The sequence below is a fragment of the Mus pahari genome, chromosome 8 (genome assembly GCF_900095145.1).
Source record: "Mus pahari chromosome 8, PAHARI_EIJ_v1.1, whole genome shotgun sequence".
Lineage (NCBI taxonomy): Eukaryota > Metazoa > Chordata > Mammalia > Rodentia > Muridae > Mus > Mus pahari.
Window position 1 is genome coordinate 63,281,578 of NC_034597.1, and position 9,198 is coordinate 63,290,775.

The 9,198-nt window shown below is 39.7% G+C and overlaps 1 protein-coding gene across 2 annotated transcripts in view; it reads right to left on the reverse strand.

Annotated features, from left to right (window-relative positions):
* The window catches only part of Fndc3a (fibronectin type III domain containing 3A), a 159,363-nt gene that overhangs the window by 68,451 nt on the left and 81,714 nt on the right, over positions 1-9,198 (reverse strand). The window lies entirely within an intron of this gene.

Sequence of the window (9,198 nt, forward strand, 5' to 3'; positions counted from 1 at the left end):
ATATCACCAGTGGTATTTGTCAATTGTTTTCTTGATCTTAGCTATTCTGACTGGAATAAGATGAAATCTCAAAGTAGCTTTAATTTGTATTTCCACATTTGCTAAGGATGTTGAATATTTTTATGTTTTAAAGTCATTTTAATTTCTTTTGAGAATTCCCTGTTCAGCCTGATAGCCCACTCTTTAATCTGGTCATTTGCTCTCTTGACTATTTTTTTTAATTCTTTATGATTCTGATGTCCTCTGGGGCACTCTACACCCTCGGCAGGGTTCACAAGGTAGATGGTGGGGCTGAGGGGTGGGTTCCTTTGTTCCTGTTCCTGCTGGCACAAGACCCTCTGGGATTCTTTGGTGCTGATGTTGCATTCCACTCACCCGTGATCCCAAGGTGATCCCGAGGCCCTACGGTGTGGAAAGTACTCCAGGGCCCTTGTTTGCCTCTGGCAGGTTCATGTGGAAGATTGCAGGTCTGGCCCCGACAGGCAACTACTGGTTTTTACAAGTTAATTTTGTATCCTACTTTGCTGAAAGTTGGTTATTTCTAAAAAAAAATCTCAAGAAATTTTGGTGGCATTTTTGAGATCTTTATGTCTAATGTGTCATCTGCAAATAGAAATGATTTTCTTTATCATTTTGTTCCCCTTTTATTTACTCCTCTTGCCTTATGTGCTCTAGCCAGTGCTTCAAGTACTGTATGGAAAATGAGCGGGGAGAGTGGACAATCTATCTTGTTTCTGTTTTTAACTAGATTGCTTCAAGTTTTCTCTGTTTGGAATGATGTTGTATGTGGGTGTGTCACATACAACTTTTATTACACTGAGGTATGTTCCCTCTAGTCCCATTCTCTGTATACATGCATGCATGAAATTATTTTACATATTATGATACAGATCAATAGGAACATTAAGCCTAATATATTTTAGATTAACTGGGGAGGAGGTGAAAAGAGCTAGGAGAATTTAGAAGAGTAGATATTAACCAATGTGTCAATATAGATTCTATATTGGGTTAAGGTTAGGGTTTACAATACAGGATTCTATATTGGGTTAAGGTTAAATATAGTATTTTAATATACTATTTCTCAGGCATTTGAATTTATGCCAGTGAAGCCTGAAAACTTCCCTGGGGACTCATTAATCAGCTACTTTCTGAGTAGACACTGATGGGAAGGGGAGGGGAGGGGAGGGGAGGGGAGGGGAGGACAGAGGGAAAGTGGGAAGGTGGGAAAGAAGGAAGGGGAAGGGAGGGAAAACAGTAAGGAAGGGCACACAGAAGCAAGTTGATCGATCCTATGTTATGTCACTAGAAAGGATATTATAAGATGAAGGAATTTAACTTCAGAATTAAAGACTTTTAGTAAACCACCTTAAAGAAAAATTACCGTATTGCCCTTATTTTTTTTTTTTCCCATCTCTTAGCCATGAAAATTTTCTTCAAAGTTGTGAAACCTGGGAGAAGAAAATTTCTTCTAGGTACAAGAGACAAGCTTTCTCTCTCCAGGTTGGCTGATCTTCAGTTGTGAGAGAATGAGGACAAAGCCCAGAGCAGGGTAACTGCCACTATCATATTACCAGGGCTACATCTGAAACACAGGAGTAATTATCAAAATTATATGACTCTAAGTTGGGTATAGTAGTGTGCCTTTAATCCCAGCACACAGAAGGCAGAGGCAGGCAGATGAAGCTCTGTGAGCTCAAAGTCAGCCTCCCCAGTCTGCATAGTGAGTTTCAGGACAGCCAATACATAGTGAGATCCTGTCTCATGAAACCAAAGCAACAAAACCAAAAATGTATGCACTATATTATATCTATTAGCTACTCTTTAATTTTTATCTTATTATGGGACATAAAAAATTCTACTGAAAACAAAAGAAGACATCAATCAAGGAAAGTAGTAGATCCCTGAATGCCAATACTTGTGACTTGGGTAGGAGTATCACAAGCTCAAGACCAGCCTGGCCTATGAAGGAAACCTTTTTTTAAAAAGCAAAAACATGTATAAGTACTACATGTCATAGACAAGATATGGAGTCAACCTAGTTATCAATCAATAGGACAGGGAAGTGCATAAATATGTAAGTACATATTTTCAATGGAACTTACTTAGGAAGACTGAAATTTGGTCATTTGCTGGGAAATTGTTACAAGAGATGGGGGCAATTATGACAATATTAACACAGTATTAAGACAATAAGTCAGACTCAGAATACCAGATACTTTTTTCTATCTTTTCTATCATTTATGTATCCTACATTTTACAGATACATAAGACATGTGTACATGTATATAAATTCGTTTTTCCTTAAGTTGCTTTTGTTAGACTATTTTATCACAGCAATTGTACACACACACACACACACACACACCAGCAGAAAGAAAACCGGGAGAACAACAAAGGAGAAGGAAAAGGAAGAACAAAGGCATAGGGGGTAAATACAGTCAAGTATATACTATACTTCAAAGAAACTAAGAAACTGTTTTTTGAAAATCCAACACTATAACTCTCACTCATTGCTGGTAGGACTGTAAGCTTAGACATCCACTCAGGAAGGTAGTTCCTTGGGAAGCTGGAAAAGATCTACCACAAGATATAGTTCTACCACTTTTGGGCACATATCCAAAAGACTCTACATCTTACTACAGAGACACTTGCACATCTGCATTCTACTGATGAGCTGCTCTACTCCTAACAGCTAAAACAGCATAGATATCTATTAATAGATGGATAAAGAAAATGTGGTACATTTATACGAATATAACTCAGTGTTAAAACTGGATTTATGAAATCTGCAGATAAATGGATGGAACTTAAAAAAAAATCATCCTTAGTGAGGTAACCTAGATCCCAAAGACATAAATGGCATGTATTCACTTATATGAAGATGTAAGCTATTAGTCTTTGATAAGCAGGCTACAATTCATATCATTACAGATGTTAAATATAGAGTAAGGGATGGGGGACAGGGGAATCTCATTAGAAAGGGTAAGTAAAATGGGTAGCTATGGATGGACAAGGGCAAGGGAATCAACTGGGGAGATCAAACATGGAGGGGAGAGGAAAAAAGGAGTAAAGCAAGAGACATCAGGATGGTTTTATGGGAGAGACAACATCCCAACTATTCATCTCTTGTAACCAAATGAAATCCCCAGTGCCAGGAATGGGTAACACCTAGTTGAGTTATTGGCCAAAGAAGCCCCATAGAAACCCCCAACAATCCAGGCTATTTATTTCCAGGATGATGGGTGGCTCTCAACAAACATACAGTAAGGCTCTATTGCTGAAGACAACACCTATATAACTAACTCACTAAACAGAGTGAAGTTGAGTTGGTGCCTACCTAGATCCTTCACCTCTACTGACTAGTGCTCATGGTACCAGAAGGACTTTGTACATTACCATAGGGGAAAAGTAAACATCAGCCCAGCTACAAACCCTGTGATCTACAATGGTGACCCACCTACAACAGTGGCACAAAAGTTGTGGGAGCAACCAACAATATCTAATTGGATTTAAGGCCCATTCCATAAGACAGAATCCAAGTACAATACTGCTAAGGTGGCCAAGAGCCTAAAACTAGATAAGCCATGGTCCTGGGGGGAAACCAAATACTACTGTTTTGCTAAAGAATTGTAGCAATAAAATGACTCCTAATGACATTCTGTTATATACATAGATCTGTGTCTAGCCCAGCCATCATCAAAGAAGCTTCCTCCTAAATTAATGAGAACAACCCACAACTGGACAATGTGCAGAGTGGAAGACCTTGAAACATTCAGTCCTAAATAGTATGTCTCCATCGAATTCCTCCCCTTAGAACTCAGAGAATTCTGCAGAAGAGGAGGTAGAAAGAGTGTAAAAGTCAGTGGGAAAGCAGCCAACAAGAAAACAAGACCTTCTAGATACAACTCACAGAGACTGAGACAGCATGCACAGGGCCCACACAGGTCTAAGCCACATGGGGTCCCAGGGCTGGAAGGGAAGTGGACAAAAGCCTGGATCCCTAGCCCAGAAGCTATCTCCAATTTCTAACTACTCTCAAGGAGAAGAATTCAGTTTTCTCCAGTGGCGTTTCATGGGCTATACAAACCATACAAACGAGTAGGCCTCATGGCCAGCAGAGATGGCAAACACAAAACAAACGTAATGACAATTTTGAAGGTTTTTTTTATGTCTTACAATGCTTTGTCTGGGCATTACCCCCCCCCCCATTTTTTAACCTCTAAATTCTTTTGCTTACATACTATAGTTTCCAATTTTGTTTTTATGTTTTGTATATGTGTGTCTCTGCATCTGTATGTTTCTTGTACTTTTTCTTTGGCGCCTTTTTCTCGTGTTTTTTTTTTTTTTTTTTTTTTTTTGGTTTGTTTTATTCCTGTTCTGGTTTATTGCAGGATATCTGATCACAATGTGAACCCCACAACTGTGTTATTTAGAAAAATACCTGGTTTTTTTTGTTTTTTTGTGGTATGGCTCAGCAGTAGCACATACCTTTAATCCAAGAGTTTCCTGTTTGACTATTACAAACAGAATTAAATAAAGTCAACCATAGGTCAAGAGGCAGAGCAAGCAACCAGTTGACAGGAAGTGAGCATAGGGTTATTAAAGAAAACTATAGAGAATAAGAGGGAGTCAGGAGGACTCTAGCTAACCAGCATCAATTGTCCCAATAGTTTCTTTCTACTCTTGCCTCTAAAGCCAGAACCACATGGCAGAAGCTGCCAAGTTCTACTGCTGGCTGGGGTAAAACACTTGTTCTATTACATCCTTTACTGCCTAAGCTGGGCTATCCTGAAACTTGCTGTTTAGACTGACCCTGAACTCAGAGATCTGCATGTCTCTGTTTCATGAGCTCTGGGATTAAAGGTGTGTACCCATACACTTAGACAAGCTTTTCTCTATTTGAAACTTGCTCTGTTCCAGGATGGCCTTGAATACAGAGATCTGCTTGCTGTTGTCTCCTGGTATGGGCATGTACCACCATGCCTGGGCCTAACATTTTCATTGGTATTATGTCTCATTATCTGGACACAAAAAACACAGGCCACACTTCATATTTTACCCTCCATTTCCGGATTGTAGTTCATGCCAGATTAAAAGTCCAAATGGAAACAATAACCAGGTGTAACTGTCCTTTGTTCAACTGCAAATTCATAAACAATAAGGTGGGACCTTGCCCCAAGGTCACCACTCTCTTAATTCCATTTAATATCCATCAACACAAGATTTAGCTTCACTTCACTTCCTGTTACCCTTTTACTCTTTGAACTGTACTTTTTTTTTTTTTATTTTTTTTTTATTTTTTTGAGACTGCCTTTCTCTGTATAGCCCTGGCTGTCCTGGAACGAACCATACATTTTCTATTTTTTCTTTTTAAGCTTGCTATGCTTAACCAAAATGTTCTCTGTGAGAGTAAACTAGAGGACAAAGTCTATGTTTGGTGTCTGAGTCATCCTTTCTCAATACAATTAATCTGAGTCTTTTCACCTTAGCCTTAGACAGATGCTTTAGACAAGGGCAAAAGGGAGTAACATTCTTCATCAAAACAATGCTGTATATGAATATAAAAGAGAATATAAAAGTGAACTTAGAGTCTTCACACACCACAGGTATTTTGTACCAATGTAGCTAATGTGTGATAAGAGAGATCTTTCAAAAACTATCAGGGACTGTGGAGCTTTAGGGCTTTGTTGATCTCATGAAGGGATGTGGTTCTTTATGAGAGAGAAGAAGCTGTGATATATTGAAACTTAGACTTGCATGTCAATCAAGTTTATAAAGTGATACAGCATTCAGGGGGGACAGAAAAAGAGGGAGTTTGTCTGAGTCACTTGGAGTCAAATGTGACAGGATTCATGTCAAACTGGAATTTCTAGGGGGGGAAAACTGACAAAGCCACATATGCTAAAGAGCTTTTAAGGACCTAAGCACCAAGCAACAGTTCATAAAATGACAATGCAAATGAAAAATAAGTTTGTCCTAAGGATGGGCAACCATCCTTCTAGAGTGTGTTGTATATTTTTCTCTCTTATACATATATTGGGGGTTAGAGTATGTTTGTGCAGTCTAGTGGCCATGTGGGACCCATGGAGAAGAGCCATTTGATCTGGGTGAACTTGTCAGAACCAGGCAATAACTCCAGGGGCAGAAACAGCAGGGCTGGAGCATGGCCTATTCTCCCTCAGATCTGAGTGTAGACAAGCACTGAAAGCTTTGCCTCACAGTCTGTTGGATACTACAGCAGCGTCAGTATCTTAGGATGAGGAGGTTTGATGGCTAAGAGGAGACGACTGGACTATAAAGGGTTAGATGGTATGTCTCCCTTCCATGCCTGTGATAGTTAATGTCAACTGTCAACTTGATAAGATCAAGAATTAATTGGGCAACAGGGCACTGGGTATTCCTTGATTCAGTTAACTGAGGTGATAGGACTGTCTATTGTGCCTGGGACCATTCTCTGGGCAGGGTCCTAGACTATATAAACTGGACAAAATGATGCTGCAGCTTCTCTACCTTGATGGACTATGAGTCAGGATGTTTTCTTCTCTCGGTTGCTTTTGTCACATATTTGCTCACAGCAACAGGAAAAGAAAGTAAGATAATGCCTTTGCACACAACATTATTCTTTTGAGGAAACACTTGATAAAAGTGGTGTATCCTTTCATGATTTATTGGACTTTATTTACATTTCTTTTTCTTACCCTTATCTACCCAAGATCCACTAGCATTGGCTTAGAGCAAATAGCAATGGGCCTTCAGAGACACCCCACCCCCATCCCCCAGCTGCTGCCCTCAGTGAGAAAGGTTTCATTAGTTGTGTTAACCTCTGAATCTCTTAACAGAGCTGAAAAGGCATCTGGAAAAACAGAGAACAGCAATTACAGAATTTAAATACACACAACACCCTATATTAGGTGGAGAAAGGGCACTCCCAGAAGCCATAAGGTTGTTGAATATTTCTCAGTGCCAAAAGTGAGCCCCTTCTTGTGAGCAGTTGGCCGGGGAGACTTCTGCGACCCACAGTATGACTACTGCCACTGGTGTTGGCCATACACCAGAACCAGATGACAAGACCCTCCTGTTGAAGACACCACATACAATAGCTAAATGAGATCAGACTAACTGGCTTTCAGAATGCCGAAGGCATGACACAGCATGCTTGGCAGAATTACTAGTGCTGGCCCTGCTTGGTATGGAACCCTTCATGCTGCAAACATAAATGAGCCTGGTAAGATTTATTCAACATAATCATAGTGGGACAACAGTTATGAGTACAACTGTTTTCCTTTTATTTAAAGGCTGCCCCACAGCAGTGAACACACATCTGGTACTCTTAGGTCAAAGTCTGTGACTAGGCAAGTCATGGATCTCAATACAGAAGCAACTGCTACTGTTTTATTAAATGGATGTTAGGGGCGTGTCAATCTGCCTTCTAAATGGTTAAGCCTACAGATTACTGCTGCTGTCAGCCTCAGCTATTCATGGAGGCAAACTTCATTTTTTACAATGGACTTACTACAGAGACAACCAGTCAAGCTCATAAAAATTAGTAACTTGGTGTGGTACCGTGGGCCAAGGCTTGGCCAAACACAGAGAAAATAATGAAACATTTACTTCATTGCCATCAAGGCTGAGGGAACATGACCAAAGAGAAGTGAAAAAATTAAGTGCCAGAAAAGTGGGTGGGGTGCTGTTTAGTTATTTCCTAAGTGAAGCATTTCTTCCTACGAGGTGGGATCCATGGAGATGTGGGAAGCCAATGCATCTTACAGAGAATCTCACAAAATTACAGCATTCAGATGGCCCCTCCACAAGCTCATGACAGCAACTAAGAGGAGTGCAGAGGGTGTGCTCTACGACTATAAGCAACAGGATGTAGACTTCATGAATTATTGGCCACTTGGAGCTGCGTTTGAGTCACTCATGTTTCTGTAAGCAAGCCCAGTAAAGCCAGAAGTGGGTGGAATCATTTCTTTAATCTGTTATTCAGCATCCCACCTGGGGTAAACAAATACATGTCTCCCAGGGTGGGTCAGAGGGAACAAACAACCCTACCCTATGTCATCTCGGACTTTAATTCCTTAGCATTTAACTGGAAAAGTTCTTTCATTATAATTTTTGTAGTTTTAGATAAAGCTGCTGCTGACTGTTACATCACACAGTGATACATATAATGTTACTAATATCTTCAACAGGCTCTTTTTAAAAAAAGTTTTAAGATTATATTCATATTAGGAAAACTCTGTTTCTGAGGTATTGCCTGATAAGCTTGGCATCAATTGTCATTATTGGAAAACTAAACAATTCTATTTTATCTTACTAAAACAGGAGCCATGACATCTTCAAATATTTTTACAAATATATCATACTCAAGTTTTTTCAGTTATAATTCTTGTGAATGTTTCACTAATTTAGACTAATTTTCTTAGTTTATTGATGCTATTAAATGTGTAGAAATGAAAAGCACTGCCAAGTGATAGAATTATATAGTTAGGTAGTAAAAATTCTTACTTTTAAAAAATGTAAGCTATAGCAAAAATATTTAGATTTTTATTGTCTGTATATAATTTACAGTCACCTGTCTTCCAAATGTTCCTTCAGCTGGTGACCTGGTGACATCAAGTGGCTACAGAAGCAACAGCACCCAATAGTTTCACTAACACCAGGAAAGAAAGAACTTACTTCCTAGCCTTTTTATATCTAAGTGCTTTAGTTTAAATGTCTTCCCCAAATTCATGATAGAAACTTAATTCCCTAATTTGGCACATACAGATAAAATCTGGCGATGAGGCCTTCGAGGGGTAACTGAGATGAGGTCAGCAAGGTTAGGGAGCTGCTTTATAAAGATAGGAGAGAGGTATGAGGTAAGCTATTGTGCCTCTTGTCTCTATGGGACACCCTCTTCCACCCATCGAGAGGCCTTCAGCAGACATACACCATAAATTCTGGTCTCTGCAGACTTAGTTGAGAAATGTTTCCTTGACAACTATTCACTCTAACACAGTTTGTCACAGTAACGTAATATAGACTAGTAACATCAAGTATAGCTCATGTCTTTGACTTTCTGTTTAAGATTCAAGTGCAAACTCCAGAGATGAAAAATCCTCCTGGAATCCAGCGCCTTTCCTCACCCGAGGAGGGGAGTGCGCCCGAGAGCAGTACTAAGGCTTGGGGTCTACCCAGAAGCGGTCTCCCAGGTCT